The sequence below is a fragment of the Apteryx rowi genome, unplaced genomic scaffold (genome assembly GCF_003343035.1).
Source record: "Apteryx rowi isolate R43461 unplaced genomic scaffold, aptRow1 scaffold_821, whole genome shotgun sequence".
In the NCBI taxonomy this organism is placed as follows: domain Eukaryota; kingdom Metazoa; phylum Chordata; class Aves; order Apterygiformes; family Apterygidae; genus Apteryx; species Apteryx rowi.
Window position 1 is genome coordinate 124882 of NW_020451118.1, and position 17362 is coordinate 142243.

The following is a 17362-nucleotide window of genomic DNA, read 5'->3' on the forward strand; positions in this document are numbered from 1 at the left end:
AATGAGAGCAAGAGAAACCTGTGCTGCCGTTTCTGTCAGGGCAGAGAAGCCTGCCCCCTCCTGGCCTCTTTGGGAAGCAGGGAAAAGGGCCATGTCTCCTAGAATAAGTAGGTATGGCAGATCTTCCAGGTCTATGCTCCTGCATGGTGTTGGGGTGGTGCCATTTTAAACTCGAAATAGGGTCTGGAGGAGATGGAGATCAGGAAACGAGTGAGACAAATTATCTGCACAAAAAAGCAAGAGGACCCACCATATCACACATGGTCTCCAGATGAGGGAGGGGAAACAGGAGAGTTAACAAAACCAGCAAGTGAAGCCAGAGCATTTCAGGGGACTGGCTCCCTCACCCAGAGAGCAAACAGACCTCTGAGTAGTATTTAACTTTGAAATGCATTTCTTCATTCACACTCAGACAGGACTGACTATGGGGAAAGGAGGGGAGCTGGACATATTTCTCCTGCTGCAAGAAGAGAGAGAACCCCTACCTGGCTTATCCCACAAGGAGGGTTGTCCAATAATGAATGTCCTCCCCTTAAATTTAAGCTACCTTGTCCTCCTGCTGGGGGAGAAGTATGTGCTCTCTTCAGGCATGCTGGTGTATGATATTTGCAAGCACAGAGCAATGAGCATACCCCAAACATGGGGTAGGAAGTTCCTTACAACTGGCAGGAAAGTGGAGCAGCATATTTGCAGAGGGCACGGCTCCCGAAAGGCCTGTGTGAGCTCTGCTGCAGGAGTTTGACCCAGGACTGGGCCCAGCTGGTGAGAGGGTTCTGGCTTCAAAGCTCAARTGCATGTGCAAGAGCTCTTTGATATTTGCCATGGGGTGCCCTCCCCATGGAAGCCCAGCAATTGGTTCCTGCCCCAGGCCTGGGTGGATGCAGGTCTCTTGCAGTTCTGAGTGGTGATAAAGTTGGACCCCCCCAGTAATTTGCCCTATTCACAAATCTTGCAGCCTGACTACACATGATGGGACTAGCCCCTTCTTTTTCCCAGTGTGRCACCCCTCTTTCTGGACAATTGCCCTTTGAGAGCAGGATGGGGACTTTGTGGGGAGGACGGGGTTTCTGCCTCCCACTCCTTTCCCACTAAAAGAACTRTCCTGTGTGCTTTCAGGAGGAATTTTGGGGGGGGATTTGAGTGTCTGAGATGGAGGCACATATGCCTTCTACCCTGTGGGGAGCCAGAGGATGGGACAATGGTTTTTTTTTTTTGCTTTGCTCTTCCCAGCTGGAAGCTGCTCCCTTCAGGCAGACTGCCAAAATGACTGCTGTCAGAGGCAGAAGCACTATGGTCCAGGACCTGATTTGTCATCACAGTTATGGGCTGCAAAAGATGCTCATGCTACTTAGGACCCCCATGAAGAAGAGGGGATGCAAGAGGATGCTGACCAGAAATCAGTGTCCTATGCAGAGGCAGTGCAGGAAATATCTTAAAACCCAAGCAAAGTGGATGCAGCAAATTGTGGCTTAATTTTTTTCATGCCTTTGTACCAATTTAGGTGTATCGAACTGATCTTTTTACCACTGGCAGGGGTGGAGGGGGGAGCAAAAAAGGAAAATAAGYTTGTTTTGCCTTCCACCCTCCATTTGAAAGTTTCCTTGGACCCATTTGCAATGAGACAAGAGTTTCTGGGGGTGGTTTATATCAACCAGTCATCACAGACCTCTGTGGAGATTCCTTTCCACTGACTTCATGRGCTGTCAAAGTGTTTGGCTTAGACTAGATTAAAGTTACAGGTGATGAGTTCAGGTTCACTGATGCATTAGCACTATCCCTACCTTTATCATGTGCCTTAGATCTAAGCCTYGCCTTGTCTACCTTAAGCCAAGACCAAAACTGAAATCATAGCTCAACCTGAGGTCTGTTGGCAGGAATAAACCCAATGCTAAATCCTAATAGCAGCCCTAAATCAGTATCTGCCTCAGCCATTTCCTCAACCTGTCCCCATCAAGGCATGGTTGAAATCCTGGGGTGAATCACAGAGATCCCATCCCATGCCCTGTCTAGTTGAGGCTGAAGAGGAGTAAGAGTCATGGGGAAGATGGCCGCTTAGGCCCATGACCAGCAGGGAGGCAGCAGGGGAATGGGGTAGGATGCTCTGGAACCCCAGTCAGTGTGTCTCTTCCACCATCCCTCCCATGCTTCAGAGCTGAGTATTTCACAGGCTCTCACACTGGTTTGTGCCTACTCTGTGCTGAAACTATTCCTTTCSTCCACCCCACAGGAGGAAAAAGAGAACAAGAGCCAGGCAGGAGGAAATGGAATCTGGCATCCTCTTCTCAGCTATTAATAATCAGGCAGTCCTGTGCAGAGCTGTTGCCAGTCAGGGTCTCCTTGGTTCAGTGCAGCGTGGTTGTGTTGCTGCTGACCTGCAGTTCACAGAGCAGCAATGGCAGGATCATGGTAGGGTGGTGGCTGGAGGTTCAGAGTACACACACAGGCACATCTGCAGGCTAGAAGCAGTCTTGCTGTGCACATTTGCTCTGGAGAGGGAGAAAAGGACATTTTTTGGACAGGTTCAGTAGGTTTGGGCTGAATTCCTGCTTAAAGTTCAAAAGAAATTGCCTCTATGCTGGAAGTGGAAGAGACATCTCCCCCCCCCCCCCCCCAAGAGCACTTGCTGCCTCTCTCAGGGCTCTAAGACACTCCTGAATGGTTGTTACCATTCTACCATCCAGAAGCCTTGGTCTTTATGGGAAGTCTCCAAAGGGAGCTATATCCCAGAGTTGACTCTATAGTCAGCATTGTGAGAAAGTAGGATATTACCTCAGGTAAACTTTTTGACATGAAGATAAGACCCTAAATGCAAGCCCTGCAGGCCTCCCCCAGGCTTCTCTATCCTGTCTCAGATGTCCTCTTGTGAAGTGAACCCATAGGACAATTACCCCAAGGGCTAACAGTAGTTGATCCCAGAGCATGCTTGTTTGCCACCAAGGATAAAGCTGAAAGCAGAAGATTCAGTTCCCTTTCATAAATCTGACTCTATGTGATGCAAGTGTAACTGTGGGGAAGAGAGGCAACAAGCAGGGGGAAGGACCAGTGCAGAAAGTGTTCTCACACAATTCCCTCTGTTAGATCTTTGCTTTATTTCCTCTCCAGCTGGTGATGGTGGAACTGAGCTCAGCCTTTGCTGAGCCCATCTCTTCCTGCACAAGGCTGGGACTGGCTTCTGCAAAAGCCTTAGCTCCTGACTGGACATCCCATGGACAAAAGGCTGTCTGCCCATGCTGGACCTGTGACTGCAGAGATCCTCATCCTCTTGGCAGGGCTATGTGGTGAGTGYCTTTTGCACTGGACAGCATGTTCCCTGCCTGCTGCTGTGCTCTTGCATTTCCTTGCATGTCCCCCAATGCTTGTTGCATACATTTTGGGGATGCATAACACTGGAGTGCTGTTGCTCCTCTTTATTTCTGTGCAGTTTAATTGTTGTTACTACAAATTTATAAGGCACACATTTAGAAAGTGATGTGTGAGTAACATCCATGGTTTGCTGGGTATAGCAGGAAGTGGGGCACATGCAGAACTACCAAGCAGAACTGTTGTGCTTGGGCCAGGCTGACCTGAGAAACCAAGACAGGTGCTTTCAGAAAATAAACCAGCCCAAGGGCAGTCAGGTAGAGCTGTTTGTATAGCATCTCTGGCACATCACCTGGTAACCTCTCACTATTTATAGACCAAAGTGTTTCCACTTATATATCRGGACTTTCAGAGTTTTAGGCTGTTGTCAAAGCTTTTATCTTCCATTTTTGCATCTTCACCCATGTCTGCTTGCAGTCCCTTTTATCCTTTCTTGACCTGTGAACCTTTGCCTGAGGTCATGCAGTGCCCATACTTTTTTGGCTGGATCTCCTTGGATCTTCTGGGACAATTTCTGCAGGGGGTGATCTCAGCTGGACATAGTCATTTTCTGGGAGACATTTTACTGTGTTTTGGCAGGTTCATGTCCTTTATGTTCTCTTCTGCTGTCTGTGCCAGTAAAGACCTCTCTGGAACTGTTTATGCTAGGACATCTTTTTGAAGGGGATGTTTGAAGTGTGTCAGTATTTTTTCCTACATTTCTATGGCYTTTACTGTGTATTCTTGCTCAAAATTGCTCCTGCAAAGAGCCTATAACTCAATTACATGTGCAGCTATGGGTGTTATATTTAGATTTGTAAGTTCACCCTAAAACCTGTGTAGAGACAGGCACTTGAACAGGAATCAGTAAGCAAAACACCTTAAAGCATTTTGGCCTTACTGGTTTTGAGGGACTGTGTTCTCATCTGTCTCTAGCAGGAAAAGCCTGGGATTTTCCTAAGAGCTGGCTTCCATGTGGCCCTGTAAAAAGTATTCCCCTGATAGAGTCATCATGCATTTCTGTTAGAGGAACAGGGGAGCTAGGCTGCATGGGACTGTTAGCAATCCTTCTTTTGTTTATGTAAGCAAAATCATAACATTATGCAGAAATAGACAGTAGACCAGGCGGTGCCTGGGTCACTCTGGTTTTGTGTTCTACTGTCTCTTGACAAACATGTTCCCGCTGCTCTGTCACCATTCACATCTTTCTCTCTTGCTGGTTCTTCCCTATTCCTCTCAGTCAACAGGTAGAGACTGTTGAAAAAGGAAGTGCACTCCAGGCTGTTGTTTAGCTTTTTTTTCCCCAAGGTTTCTCATTAACATTTCCTTTCCATCTCTTTCCTTCATTTTCAGCTTCAGGTGCTGCCCAAGTAAGACTCGTAAATGGCCCTGATTCTTGTACGGGTCGGCTGGAGGTGTTTTACAATGGTACCTGGGGGACGGTGTGTGATGATCACTGGGACCTAGCTGGAGCCCGTGTGGTGTGCAGGCAACTGGGCTGTGGGATGGCACTGTCGGCCTTTGGTGGTGCTCGATATGGGCGAGGAGCAGACCCCATCTGGCTGGACAACGTGCACTGTGTGGGGACAGAAGTCACTCTTTCTGAATGTCAGGCCCAGCCCTGGGGAGTCCACAACTGTGGGCATGAAGAAGACGTCAGCGTTGTGTGCTCAGGTAAGTCTCGATCCCATCACATCTTGCTTCACATACTGTGGATATCAGTGTGGTCTGGCAGAGGAAGGATTAAAAGATAACAAGGCAAACTAAAGTTCCTCCTTCTTGGTCATGGCTGACCTTATGGGATACCAGAAGGCCCTGTGTGACCAGAGCACAAAGCATGGCTAGGATGTGGTCCTGCTAATGTCAAACTGCCCCGATCCTCTGTCATAGTGGAGCCCAATGCTGTAGCAAGTTCAGTCCTAGCAATGAAGTCTTCTCTCTCATGCAGCCTGCAGTTCCTTCCTCAGACTGTCAATCCAGGTTTGAATTAACCTATCTAAATATCTGAGTTCACAGTCATTGCCTCTTTGGAACTGAATGCAGGCTGCCTTTATAATCATGTCTAGTCAATATGGCCAGTAGTGTTTGAGATATGACTCATGCCATCCTAGAGCAGATGCCTTCATTTGTTGGAGCACCTGGTTCTCCTTCAGCATCTGTGTTAAGACAAGATGAATAACTCCATCATCCATAGACACTGTTGACTGGGTGTCCTCTGATTGTATCATGAGTGTAGGCATTTCAGCTCACAGATAGACACATACATATGGTCACCAACAGATAGGACTGTTAATTTTGAGCTCAATTCCATCCCTACAGATAGGCAAAATGACTCCCCCCATGATTTTGTGAAGAATCAGCCTCTTTACACCTTTGCTCCAGAYAATTTCTAAATGCTGTTCTCAGCTTCCAAAGCTCTCATGTTCCCCCCACATCTCTTGCATCTGTTTGTTTTATTCCGTGTTGAAAACATCGAGGCTGCATCTCCTTGCCCATTTCTCAGCCTCACCACTCTCTGGCTGCACAGTGATTAATCCCTCCATGCACACATCCGAACTGTTGGATGCCTTCCAGACTTGCCTAGTGGAAGATGCTACTCCTAAGCATTGAGGGTAATTGCATGCCCAGCAAGGTCCCTGACCATTTGCTCTCTGGGCATGTTTGCAGGGGCACCCAAACCGGATGCGATCCTGATCAGGCTGGTGAATGGCTCAGACCTCTGCTCTGGCAGAGTCGAAGTCTTTCATGATCAAGAGTGGGGCACTGTGTGTGATGACAGCTGGAACCTGACGGATGCTGAGGTGGCATGCAGAGAGCTGGGTTGTGGCCCAGCACTGTCAGCTCCAACTGGAGCTCACTTTGGGCAGGGGTCAGGCCACATCTGGCTGGATGAAGTGAGCTGTGCTGGGACGGAGGCTGCCCTTTCTCTGTGCCGGGCCAGATCCTGGGGAAATCATAACTGCAACCATGGAGAGGATGCTAGTGTTGAATGCTCAGGTAACTCTGATTCCTGTCCCATCAGGGCTGGTGCCCAGGCTATCACATTTTTTTTCTTTTTTTTCTTTTCTTTTTTTTTTTTTTCCCATGGGGAAGGTGCTAGGAAAGGTGCTGTGCTGCAGAAGTGCTTTGAGATGGTCCTRGATATAGATGTCTACATTGCAGTYCTATAAGTGGAGATGGGAAGAATCCCTGACTGTCTGGCTGAAAAAGGGAAGGGAACAGGGAGCTTCAAAGGTGACATCTGCCCTGATGTTACACTGCCTCCCAAGGGACTGTGAATGTGGGGAGGAGGGGAGTGCATGAGGAGAGCCTGCTCTTCTTGTTGTAGGACTGTAACTTCTTCATCCTTTGGCCGTGAGATTCTGTGATGATTTAAGCAACAGAGTCCTGACTCCAGGGCAGTTGCAGTCATGTCTCCTGAGACATTTGGATATTTGGCACTTGTCTCTTTTCAGAACCAACTCAGCTCCGGTTGGTGAATGGTTCCAGCCGCTGCTCAGGGAGAGTTGAAGTTCACCACAACCAGCAGTGGGGAACTGTGTGTGATGACAACTGGGGCTTCAGTGATGCAGAAGTGGTTTGCAGGCAACTGGGCTGTGGGATGGCCATATCAGCCCCTGGCAAGGCTCAGTTTGGGCAAGGGCATGATCCCATCTGGCTGGATGAGGTGAACTGCACAGGGACAGAAGGTGCCATCACTGAATGTGGTTTGAATTCCTGGGGAGCCCATAACTGTGACCATGGAGAAGATGCTGGTGTTGTGTGCTCAGGTGAGTCTAGTCCAGGTCATGGCTTCAGGGACAATTTTTCTGTAGGGCCACCTGCATTTAATTTCAGTTTGTTTCCCTCTGTACATATTGTTTTCCTTTGTGTATAATACCATTGTGAGCAACAGTCAAAATGGTTGGGAGGTGAGGTAACTCTTCCTGTAGGCATCATATCAACAGATTATCTGGATGCATTCTTACCTGTTTGTGCTATTTCTCTTTCTGACACCTTAAAATGTATCAGCTCACAAGTGGATCACCATGCCCATCATGTGAACTTGCTCTGGATGTTTAAATACATGTGCTCAGAGCAGTCATTTGGTCATTGACACCCATGGCACATGGATCCAGGCCATTCCAACTCTATGTCCCAAGGTTCTTTTTGACCCCTAGAGGTGGTTCAGGGTTGAAAGACATCCTCACTATCCCTTCAGCTTGCAATGGGATGCCAGTCCTATGTTACCAGAAGAGCAAATCTGGGCGACTTCAAGAAATACTTTGCAAGGAGCTGTAGCAGAGCAAAGCAAACAAGAAAGTACCATGGAAAGACTCTCCTTGTCCTCATGTTTTATGCATGTATTGAAGGCAAACACCTATTGGGCTCTCTGTCATGAGTGCAGTCTTAAAACCAGTTAAATTTCAAGACCCTGCTAGCCTGGTGCCTCTCCTATTGCCTCCAGCCAAAATATGCTGGTAGATGCTTGATACTGCTCTGCTCTTTGCCAGCATCTGCTGTCAGCTTGGCCAGTTCTCCTCTTTCTTTGTTCTTCACTTCCCTTATGTATTGACAGAGTGAAGTCATGTCCCTGTCCAGCCTTCATTTTGCTATTGTAAATACTGCTTTTTAAAATCTTTCCTCTTAGATGTGTTCTCCTAGGGAAATGCGATCACYCTAGCAGGCCTACTTATGTTTGTTCTGACGTTCATAGTTTGAACCAGGTGTCCAAGAGTCTTCCTGGCATTGCCTCCTGTTTTCTCCATGGGAAACACTCTCCATGATGCATCCTACAAGGCTTTTACCTTCTCCACAGTGCACTGGCAGCTGGTAGCCATCCTGTCATTAGTGAAAAGAACCAGGTCTTTCTTTTCCTCTGTTGTTTCTGACTGTAGAGGCTGATTTGAATGGGGGAAGCACTGTTATGCACTTGTGCATTGTATGATTTCACATAGTTGCAAACAGCAGCAGGGCATCTGCTTCATAGGACTGAGGCACACAATATCCCCATTTATTCATTTTGCTCATTCCCCCTTTAGAGCCCACAGAGTTACGGCTGGTGAATGGCCCGAATCGGTGTGCTGGGCGAGTTGAGGTGCTTCACCACCAGCAGTGGGGAACYGTGTGCGACGATGGCTGGGACTTGGAAGATGCTAAAGTGGTATGCTGGCAGCTGAGCTGTGGTGCTCCAATATCTGCTCCAGGCTGGGCTAGATTTGGCAGAGGCTATGACCCCATCTGGCTGRAGGAAGTGAGCTGCTCTGGGACAGAGTCTGCCCTTACTGAGTGCAGAGCCAAACCATGGGGAGTCCACAGCTGTCATCACGGGGAAGATGCCAGTGTGGTGTGCTCAGGTAACCCCCTGCCACTTTCCTCCTGCATGTCTGTAKCCTGCTGCCACTGAGGATATACATAACTATTTTCTCCAGCAGGCAAGGAAATGAGAATAAGGTCCCTGCTGCAAGGAGTGGTTGTAACCACAAGGAAGATCCTATCCCTGCTGYTTCCCCCATTTTTTCTGGCTAGTTTTCAGCTCAAGTAAATAGCTACTGAGCTTCTGACTGTGTTCACCTGGTGGAAATGACTGTGCTGGGTTCAATGGGAATCTCTGGTCCTGCCATTTCATGAAGGTATCATGTCAGGGAGTTTAGAGTACAGTGCACAGCAGTCCTGCATGAGATCTCATGGCTAGGGTTATCTCCATATGCTCTTCCTACAAGGTCATTCATGTCTTTCTTTCAGACCCAATGGCACTTCGGCTGGTGAATGGCCCAAGTCGCTGTGCAGGGAGAGTTGAAGTGCTTCATCAGCATCAGTGGGGGACAGTGTGTGACGACGAGTGGGGATTAAGTGAYGCAGAAGTTGTGTGTCGGCAGCTGGGCTGTGGGACAGCAGTCTCAGCCCCCARCTTGGCTCACTTTGGGCGGGGACGTGGCCACATCTGGCTGGATGAGGTCAACTGCACAGGGACAGAAGCTGCCCTCTCTGAATGCAGAGCCAAGCCTAAAGGAGTCCATAATTGCCACCATGGAGAAGATGCTGGTGTGGTGTGCTCAGGTAGCTGCTGCTCATCTGCTGATGAATTAGTGGGTACTAACACTGCAGAAGCTTACTGGACCAATCTTTGCTGCTTGTCTATGGCAATGCTCTTTCCACATGAGAATCCCTGAATCTCTAACACTGAGCTAAGATAAGTGTTGAACATGTGGGGAGTCATTCTCCATGTCACATCRTACACTTGGTCTCTCCCTCACTAGGACTACCAGCATGATATAGCATCTCTATCTCTTCCAATTTCAGACCCATCTGAGGTCCGGCTGGTGAATGGCTCAAATCGCTGTTCTGGAAGAGTTGAGGTGCTGCATAACCAGCAATGGGGAAGTGTATGCGATGACAGCTGGGGCTTGGATGATGCAGAAGTTGTGTGCCGGCAGCTGGGCTGTGGGACGGCCATATCTGCTCCACCTAGAGCTCGGTTTGGGCTGGGATATGAGCCCATCTGGCTGGATGATGTGAACTGCACAGGTTCAGAGGCTGCCCTCTCTGAGTGTGGGGCCAGRCCATGGGGAGAGAGTAACTGTAACCATGGAGAAGATGCCAGTGTGGTGTGCCTAGGTAAGCTACCCCCATATCCCTTCATGGTGCAGCTCTGCAAGGAGCAATGTTAGTGACACTGATGGAGTCAGTACACCATTGTGTCCCTTTAGGGAAGCATGTGGATAACTCAATAGAGAAACCCATTTATCTTGGATACCCGAGGGCACTTAAAATGGAATTAGATGCTTGTATGTTTGCCAGTGATAATCTCTACATCACATTGCAGGTGGCTTTGGTCTGAGGTCCCATCTTCCTCATGCTCTTTGGTGAGCTACAAGAATTTATGTGTTTGACCTGACCTTTCCTAATTTCAGGACCAGCTCAGCTCCGGCTGGTGAATGGCTCCAGTCGCTGCTCTGGGAGAGTTGAGGTGCTTCATAAGCAACAGTGGGGAACTGTATGTGATGATGACTGGGACCTGAGTGATGCTGAAGTTGTGTGCCAGCAGCTGGGCTGTGGTATGGCCATATCAGCTCCAGGCTCGGCTCAGTTTGGACAAGGGTCAGACCATATCTGGATGGATGATGTTGAATGCACAGGGACAGAATCCATCCTCTCTCAATGCAGGTCCAAGACTGGGGAACCAGCTAATTGCAACCATGAGGAAGATGCTGGTGTTGTGTGCTCAGGTAATTCTTCTTCCCAAGTAGGGGAAGCATTGGACTGTGTTGTAGGAAGGGGGAATGGTGGCTTTGCTGGTGACATGCTCTCCTCTGGGCTTGTGCAACATCAAACCCCAAAGTAGAGCTGGGATGGCTGTTCTTCAGAGGACCTGTCTACCTTGTTCAGTGGCTGTGCTTGCCAGTGAAACCTTGGGGAAGTGGAAGACTAGAGCAACCTGAAAAACACTGAGTTAGTGCTGGASAAAAGGAAAAAAAAGCAAATGAGAGACATATGACCAAGTCTGTGAGGAGATGGRAAGAAAGATACTTTCTCTAGGGACCTAGAGGATGAGATTTAGATTTTGTTGCAGTCCAGAAAGCCACTAAAAAATTGTTAGGKTGAGAGCAGGATAGGAAGAAAGGACTCATCCTGCAAAGGTACATTGGGATTTTATTCTTTTCCAGAAAGCATGTCTGAATTTTCTTTATTCCATAAATTATCTTATTCTAGCTCATGTTAAACTAAAACCTGGGTTTAAATATTCAAAGTCTCTCCAGTGTTTGGGGATGTTTGGGCACTTCCTTCTCAAAGGTCTGAGTGATTCACCATACCCAAGCACCACAGCAGCATGGTGTGTGAGCACAGAACCATTTCCACTGCTAGGGGTTTGGTGCCAAGGGGGTCTAAATTGCAGGATCATTTCCATTACACAGGCTTTCAGACATGTCATTCTCAATGGCTGGAAATGCAGAGAAAAGTTCCTCAGCGGAAAGTATCAGAAAAGRTGCAAAACTTGGTGATGCACATTACTCACATGATCACAGTGAACAGTGCAGGAATGGAAAGAGGCAATCAATGAAGGTATCTCCAAAGAATGAAGGCTTTGTGTCCACTTGCAAAAAGTGTGAGTCTTCTCCCATTTCAGATCCCACAGCACTGCGACTGGTGAATGGCTCAAATCTCTGTGCTGGGAGAGTCGAAGTGCATCACAAGGAGCTTTGGGGAACTGTGTGTGATGAYGACTGGGACATAAAGGACGCTGCAGTGGTGTGCCAGCAGCTGGGCTGTGGAACGGCACTCTTGGCCCCTGGCAAAGCTCGATTTGGGCAAGGACATAACGCCATCTGGCTGGACAATGTGAACTGCACAGGGGGGGAAAACACCCTCTCAGAGTGCCTGGCCAGGCCATGGGGGGAACACAACTGCAACCACGGAGAAGACGCTGGTGTAGTGTGCTCAGGTAATGTGGCCACTATCATGTTGGAAAATGGTTTAGTCAGGCAGCAAAGCGTGCTGCCATTATCCCCTTGTTTAAGCTGAGTCAGTGCAGCTCTGAGACTGTGCACTTGTCAGTGGCTCAGGAGAGAGAACAAAGATGGAATTTCATCCAGCACAAGCTGGATCCTACACTTTTAGACTCCATCTGACACAATGGAGTTGTGTTTAGCACTATGGTCAACACCTTCATCCCAGAGGACAGGGATTTTTGAGTATTCACTCAGCATGAGGTGATGGGGAATGATCCTGACACTAGGAAATCTTCTTTATGATGAAAACCTTCCAGGATAGAAAAAGGAGGACTTCTACCTGCAAAACTACAGCATGTGGATGTGGAACACCCTCATGGCTGAACTGGGAATCTGAAAGTCATGGTTGATGTTGCAAAAACTTATCTCAGTATCCAGCCTTGCCCCTCTCTTCCCACTTGCCTTTGGAAAAGTCTGAAGAGTTGCAAGTCCTCTGGGCTCTGCTCAAGGTCAGTGGGGACAGAGAGGTATCTCTGGGCACAGACCATGTCTTTCTGAGAAGGTTGTCTTCATTCAGTGAATTACCAAGTAAGGAGGCACCTGCTTGGGAACTATGTGGACTTGAAAGCTCTCTCCCTTATGTAGGCTGTACGTTCTGCAGACACCTCAATCTAGAATGGTCACTGAGGCTTCTTTGAAAAAAGAAACCAGCAACTGTGGGATGTGATTTGCAGAAAGGACCATTTGGAGATGGTCCAGCCCTAGCAGTGCCCACTGGGAATAAATCACTCTACAAAGTGCCGTGCTTGGAGCACTGAAGGCACATTGAATGGACTTTGACGTCCTCAGCAGTCCACCCCTGAGGCAAAGACAGTTGTGATGTTTCCCTGATGGTGCATGCATGTGAGTTTCGAATGACTGTGACCAATGCAATGGGCAGCTGGAGGTGCTGTACCACAGCATGTAGGGGACTGTGTGTGATGATGACAGGGACTTAGCAGAAGCTTTCTCTGAATCTTCTTTCCTGAATTCAAGGATCACAGAATAATGTAGGTTGGAAGCAATCTCTGGAGAGGTTTGGTCTAATCTCCCACTCACAATTAGACCATGTTGTTTGTGGCCTTCACCAGATAAGGTGTGAAGGTCTCCAAGAATGGAGATCCACTGCCTTTCCTGTCTCTGTTCTAATATTTAGCCACTCTTATGCGGGAAAAATTATTTTCCACTGTCTCATGGGAACCTGCCATGGTGTAAGTTGTGTCCTTTTTGTCTTATTCTTGTGCACTGCTGAGAAATTTGTTTTTCTCTCTTGAATTAGCTCTGTATGAACAGAGTTTTACTTTCTCCCCACAGGCCCTGTTATACCTCAATCTTCACAGCCTCTGCCACTGCTCCCATTGCTTGTCTCAATCATGGCACCAGTCTTGATACTGCTTTGTGGGGTTGTTCTGTACCAGAAGAGGAGAAGAATACAAAATAGGGATTTTAATTCCACTCCAGGTGAGCTATGCTGTAGATGAAGAGGGAAGCAGAATTTGTAGAAGAAGAAGGTGGCTGGAAATGAGGTTTGTTCAAAATGTTGATGTCAGTAAACCTTTGAACAGAAGAATATTCCTTTGGCTCATATTGAAGGGAACTTCCTGTTCTGCTTTGACTTCTAAAGGAACTTCCTGTTCTGCTTTGACCTCTTCTTTCCTGGTCCCTTTCACCCTTCTGTCGTTCTTCTTCTTCCCAGTTTTGTCCTTTCGCTTTGACCCTATCTTTGGGTTATGACATCTTATGACATCTTAGGGTTATTAACTTTGGGTTATGATACACTTGGTGGTGGAACTGACCTTGGTATGGGAGTGCCTTGTTGAATGTTGTCCTGCATTTCCTTCTGCTGCCTGCACAAACTTTACATTACATGGGCTCATTTACCTCATGCAAAGGGCAGCTCTGCTGATTCCCAGCTGCCTCTTTGGAATGGCACCTGGAATATTTCACCATTTGTCCAAGCAGTGAGAAAGGACCAGGAGCTGTTTCATTTCTGAACTTTTAGGGATGTGGTGGACACTTCTGGAAACCAGGATGCCCATGTTGAACAGCCATGCATTGTCCTTTCTGAGAGATGAAAGGAAGGATCAGGGGCTGTCCCAAACTCTTCCTCATGCTGCCAGTTTTATCAGTGCAGTCCTCTACCTTTTTTCACCTCGGAAAAGGGACAGGATAGCAGGAAGGGGCCAAGAGAGACAAACTACAAAGGGTTGGGTAATTCAGAGAAGTTGCTGTGAATTCTGCTGTGAACTCTGCATTGGAGTCCAGGAGAGCATGTCCTTTACCCATCTGTCTCATTGGTATGGGTGTTACTTATAGGCTTGTGTATGATCAGATGAGGGAGACATCCTTTTCAGGGCCAGATGTTTCCCATTTCTTTGCCAAATGCTGAAGATTGTGTCTAGAGAGGGGTATGAGGGGTATCAGCCCCCTGCAAAAGCAGCTCCTGAGTGAGCACCTTTAGCTGTCTCATTAAAAGGGCACGTTTCAGGCTGTGTTCTCTGGGATGCATGGGGTAAGCCTGTGACTGAATCCCTGTGTTCTACAGGCTTTGTGCTCATGGAGGGTCTGCTCGTCTCTGACGTCTCCCTTCCAACACATGGAGCAGAGCAGCTGGCAGCAAGAGCAGTTCCTGCTGAGGATACTGGCAACGAAAGAGCTCACCTGGTGGGAGAAGACACCACACTGTGACAGCCATGTGACAGCCAGCTAAGGATGGAAGAGGGTGTCGGGTGCACAGTATGAGTATGGAGCAAGGGGGATCAGCTCTGTGAGGCTTGCTCTTGGCCCTGATATGTAGGAGTTGTTGGTGCCTTGGGGCCTTCTTGGTACCTGTCAGGATGTGATGCTTCTGAGGACAGGTGTGTCATGCCTAGTACAGAATTTGGGGTCCAAACTGTGTTGCTAGTTCTGTCCTCAGGTTATGCAGTGCCAGGTACCAAGTGCTGTGTCTGGTTCTGCTAGGAGGGGTTGAGTCTCCTCTTGTGACTGCCCCATGCTGTCTTTGCTCCTGTCTGACTCCAGCATGGTCCTTCCAACTGTCATAACACTCTGCATCCCTTTGGAGGTCCCCAGAGCCACTCCCTCATGTGAGATTTCCCTCTGTCAACACAGCCTGTGACCACTCCAGACACAAAACTCTGGTGATGCAGCTCTGTCTCATAGGGCAGCCCTGACACCATCGAGGGCTCTGGACCACCTCTTCTCTGCAGAGTTGGGTTTCTAGACATTAATCCACCAGCCATCTCCCTCCCACCTCAGTCAGTCACCCCAAGCAATATAAGGCATGACACACACCTCATGGCACCAAAGGACTGCACGCAAAAGACATTTGATGCATAGAAATCCTTCAGGTTCATGCTTTCAAGTTTTTGTGCATTTGTGAAAATAAAATTATTCTGTAACATTTAAGCAGCATTTTAGTGTTTCCCCCACCCCCACCCCCCCTTTTTTAATAGCTATTCACTGTAGTCAGTGGAAGCTACAGAACAGTTCAGCTTATCCCTAAGTAGATGCCTGGAGCTTGTTTTCCTACAACTCTTAAGTTGAAAACCTTTGCAAACCCTACTGACAGTACTGGTTGGGAGTTCAAATCATCCCACACACAGATATTTAGAGTCACCTGAGATGCCCTAGGTCTAGGACATTGATGTGGGGCTGGCAAATATGATAAGGGACCTATGGGTAACTAGACGCCTCTGTTTGTGGACAACTAGATCATGCAGTGATCTCATCCTTCTGCTGCATTCCCAGACACTCTCCTGTGCATGACGTCTGGGGACACTGGTCTTCTTGAGACTCTGGGAGCACAGGACTCTGCCAGAGGAAGGATGCTGGTGGGAGGTTAGGGTGTTATTGGTCATAGACTGGTCATAGGTCATCTACTTTGGATAGTAGACTCTAAGTGATGCAGCCAATGCTGCATGCCCCAAAAGAGCTGCCTGAAAGCAACAGAAAAAGCCTTTTTTCAGGCAGTGAGCAGAACCAGTTCTCAACTCTGTGGGCCAAATTCTTGCAAGGACTGTCAAGCCATCAGGTTAGATTCTTCCCTGCTCAGAATCTGGCAGTGCCCTTGTTGGAGGGTACCAGCCTCTGTACCACCTCCTGCACCTCCAGCCCCCTGGGGGCAATTCATACTGCAGGATACTGCTTCCATGGGATTGCCAAAAACCAGGCAGGGATTATGGGCAACCAGGAAGGACCCCATGCAGAACCCTGTTAGATAGTACTTGCAATATAATGATAGACACTATGTAGTCAGGTCGGTACTGTTCATGAAATAATTCCATGTACATTGAAAATAGATAGGTAGCCAACCAGAGGGAAATGGAATGAGTGATGTGTTAAAAATGTTGTTGTGATTGTTGAAAAACATGAACATCTCCAAGTCCTCAGAAGAGCAGAGGTATGTATGCAGGAAACAGGGAATGCACACTGAGTTGCAGAGCCTTGGAAAATGAGGGATTGGACTGCCCAGAGAGGATTGATCAGGAAGCTAGAAAACAAAGAGATGGCTTACATGACATGTGGAAAGCATCTGTGTGCCTAGGGAAATGAAGAACATATAAAACACCCAAACAAGCCGAAAGCTCAGGGAACTAACAACACTTGTATAGGACTGGAGAGGAGATGGGACTCTCTCACCAAGTCTATAGCTGTGGTATGTACAGATGAGTGTTTAGGGTTTGTGAAAGTGCTTCCTCTGAGTGGTATCTCTTAGTGTTAACCTTGGATTTACTTTGTGAATAAACAGTTAATAATCCAGTTTTGATCAATGCCTGCACGGATGTGTCTTGGTCCCAGGCTGTGTTGCAATACAGGGAAAAATGACCTGCCCAGGGGTAGCTTATCTGCCTCATTTTAAACATTGAGTTGGGCTGAGATGAGTTGAGTTGTGCCCAGGAATTGCCTGATTCTCTCTTTTGGCTATGGATGGAGGCAAGATGCAGACATCTAATGTAGACATCCCTAGATCACATATAGACACATACTTTTTAGTGTCTTTATCTGCTAACTGGTTAAGACTACCTTAATAAACTGGAGCAAACAGTTTTAATTCCTTACAAGCAGGACCTGCTTGAAGGGAGGATTATACTCAAAATCTTGTTATGGGCAAAAAAGAAACACACCTTATATGTAAAACTAAGAATATATTAGTACAACTGAAATCTTAACAGTCTAATCAAAGAATCACTATGAGTCCAGATCTATTTATTACAGAAAAAGAAAGAAAAAGAAGGTAAAGAAATGAACTTACTATACAGAAAAGGTCTCAACAATAACAATGCAGTTAACATTGTTATTCACACACTCCCTGGTTTCTACCACTTTTCATTGTGTTATGCTCACCTTTCCATTGCTCCCTGTATCTGAAGGTCGATGGCACCAGTCTTTCGTCTGGGGCTATTTTTATATGTTTTCTGACATAATTTTACGCTTCAGTCTTTCCTTATTGGTCTGCCACTCAATATTACATCCATCCAAATTTACTATGTATAGTGCTTTTTATCTATGTTGCATGCTCATTCTTTGTTACCTCTAAAACTGCTTCTGCCCAC

General features: G+C 47.5%; 1 protein-coding gene across 1 annotated transcript in view; it reads right to left on the reverse strand.

Moving 5' to 3' along the window:
- LOC112977336 (deleted in malignant brain tumors 1 protein-like) overlaps positions 1 to 17362 on the reverse strand; it is a 199336-nt gene that overhangs the window by 47554 nt on the left and 134420 nt on the right. The window lies entirely within an intron of this gene.